Below are 2,500 nucleotides of genomic sequence, written 5' to 3' on the forward strand. Positions count from 1 at the left end.
ATGATGACAGTCATAGGTGACGGTAATGATGGTGATTACAAATGAAATAATAATAATGATGATAATGGCAATGGTAATAATAAAAACAATAGCAACTCTGATAGTCATAGTTGTGATGGCAGTGATAGATATAATACGACCGTTTAAAGATAACGAAGTAAGTGTGGCAAAGGTTAAGTTTGGGCTATTAAGAGATGGGGGAATTGTGTATATTTGAGAGCAGTTGCAGGCGGGAGGATGAAGAGTTTGTGAACGAGGAGGAGAAGTGGAGAGGAAGAGGAGTAGTGGAGAGGGTGTGAAGTGGAGGAGAAGAGAAGGAATGGAGAGAAAGAGAAGTGGAGTTAGTGAATGGAGAGGCGAATTGGAGAGAAAGACGATGGATAGAGTGGGAGGGAAGTGAGGAGGAAGAGGATGAATGGAGAGGGAGAGAAGGAATGGAGAGTGAGAGAAGTGGAGAGGAAGAGGAAGAATGGAGAGGGAAACAAATAGAGGGGAAGAGAAGGAATGGAGGGAGATAAGTGGATGAGAAGAATAGAAATGGAGAGATAGAGAAGTGCAGAGGGAGAGGGTGATGGGGAGGCAGAAAAGTGGGGAGGAAGAGGAAGAATGGAGAGGAGGAGGAGTGGAGAGCGAGAGATATCGAGGGGCAGAGAAAAGGTGGAAAAGGAGAGGGAGACAGGAAGTGGAGATTTAAACTGTGGAGCGGCGAGGGGGGAGGGGAAGAATGCGGGATGGAGATTACAGGGAAGGATGAAGGAAGTAGACGGAGACCAAGAAAATTACTTTTGGAGTGGGAATGTGGGCGCAGGGGAGGGAGAAAGGAAAGCGGATAATGCAGGGAATGGGAGAATATTCGGTGTTTGTCGACACTCGTTATTTTTTCGGCAATTTATAACGACTACAGTTTTTTTTTCCAGATTATAACCTTAGTAAACACAGCATCAATCAAAACAAATTCGTAGAGCAAAGATCAAGAGACCCAAGTGTCGGAGGGCTGTGTGCGATGGACTTGAGCTCCGTGCGATCAGCTCCCGACTTGTGAGTTCGAGTGAGCCCGGGAGTGCGACTGGAGCAAAGAAGTGCAAGGCAGACAGAGAGGGAGAGAGTGTGCTCGTGAGGAGGCTGGCCGTGGGAGGAGTCAGGAGCCGCGAGGGCGTGCGGGCTCGGAGGGCGGTTCCCTCAGGATGCCCACCGCACTCATCATCTTCGACCACGTGTTTCTGCTGATCCTGTTCCTGATCGCGCTCTTCTTCGGCGTCGTGGCCATGAGTCTCCGGGGGCGGCAGGGCCGGTCCGCGCACGCCGCCACTGGCATGGTGTAAGCGCCCCTTCCACGCCCGCGGGTACACGAGTCCCCCCCTTCTCCCTCCGGCGACGCCCACGCTCGAGGGAGCTCACGCCTGTCTCCCCGCCACACTCTCCCTTACAGAGACACGAACATTTCAGGAAACAGAAACAATTTTGCAGTGATTTGCATACATTGTGACTGTTTCACTCAGATAAACATTGTAGATTGTTGGACTCGCGGGTGCCCGTTAGACACCCCTACATGAATCCCTGTAGAACGAACAGCCCAACCCGAGCGTAGAGATCACGGAGAGAACAAAATACACATTGCTTACTTCCAGTGACGAGAGTGTTTTCGCGCCGCCGCACGTCGGACGCGTTACCCGAGAGGTTAACAGTATCCGGTGAAATCAGATCCCGCGTCCCGACCGGTCGTCCGCGCCCGGCCTCCGCCGCCGGGACCGCAAGAGCGCACGCGGAACGACGAGCGAGGGACCCTTCGCCGAGCACCCTGGAGCCCCAGACGTCCGCGGCCATGAACGCCCTGCTGGTGCTGGACGCGTGCTTCCTGGCGCTGCTTCTGGTGGTGGCGGTGGCTTGCTTCGTGTATACTGTGGTGCCGCCCCTTCGCCAGGCGCCTCGCTTCACCCACCTCACCCACGTCATCACCCATGAGATCCCACGCCCGCCCGACGCCGCAGCACCCGTCACCGAAGTCTAGGTCTTCCCGCTCACCGGAACGCTCCAGTCACGATGCTTGGGGAACCGAAGCATATTGTCTCTCACACCCACGGCCCCGAGCCAACGCGCGGCAGCTCCTTCTGGCGCCCGCGCCACGCAGGGGGCCAACTCTCGGCTGGCGACGCCAGATGTGACCGTGACTGACCTGTGGCGCTGGTCTGGCTGTCAGTTTGGGTGCGCGCGGACACAAACCTACACACATTTTAAACCTCAGCCCACATGAACACACACACACTCTCACGTACGCGCGCGCGAGTGTACAGGCAATATAATAAATGTTATATCCAAATTTAGTGTTCCTAAATTATTAGAGGTGAAAATAATTTACCCGAATCTGAAAATCAACAAATGTGTTTGGTAATATAAATGCCATGGAACTGGGATAATTATAAAAATGTCAATTGATGACCAGATTTGTTTGCAATACCAGAAATTCCGACGCTAATAACACGCTGTTGCATTCACTTTGCAA

At 53.0% G+C, this 2,500-nt stretch overlaps 2 long non-coding RNA genes across 2 annotated transcripts in view; both read left to right on the top strand.

Annotated features, from left to right (window-relative positions):
* LOC119580355 overlaps positions 1–2,500 on the top strand; it is a 131,339-nt gene that overhangs the window by 33,147 nt on the left and 95,692 nt on the right. The gene's annotated exons all lie outside the window — the stretch shown is intronic.
* LOC119580354 overlaps positions 1–2,500 on the top strand; it is a 10,454-nt gene that overhangs the window by 7,380 nt on the left and 574 nt on the right. The window contains exon 2 of the long non-coding RNA XR_005229367.1: positions 918–2,500. This exon is cut by the window's right edge and continues 574 nt beyond it. This is a non-coding gene — a long non-coding RNA (uncharacterized LOC119580354). The remainder of the gene's footprint in view (positions 1–917) is intronic.

This window comes from Penaeus monodon, chromosome 13, assembly GCF_015228065.2.
Source record: "Penaeus monodon isolate SGIC_2016 chromosome 13, NSTDA_Pmon_1, whole genome shotgun sequence".
Classification (NCBI taxonomy): domain Eukaryota; kingdom Metazoa; phylum Arthropoda; class Malacostraca; order Decapoda; family Penaeidae; genus Penaeus; species Penaeus monodon.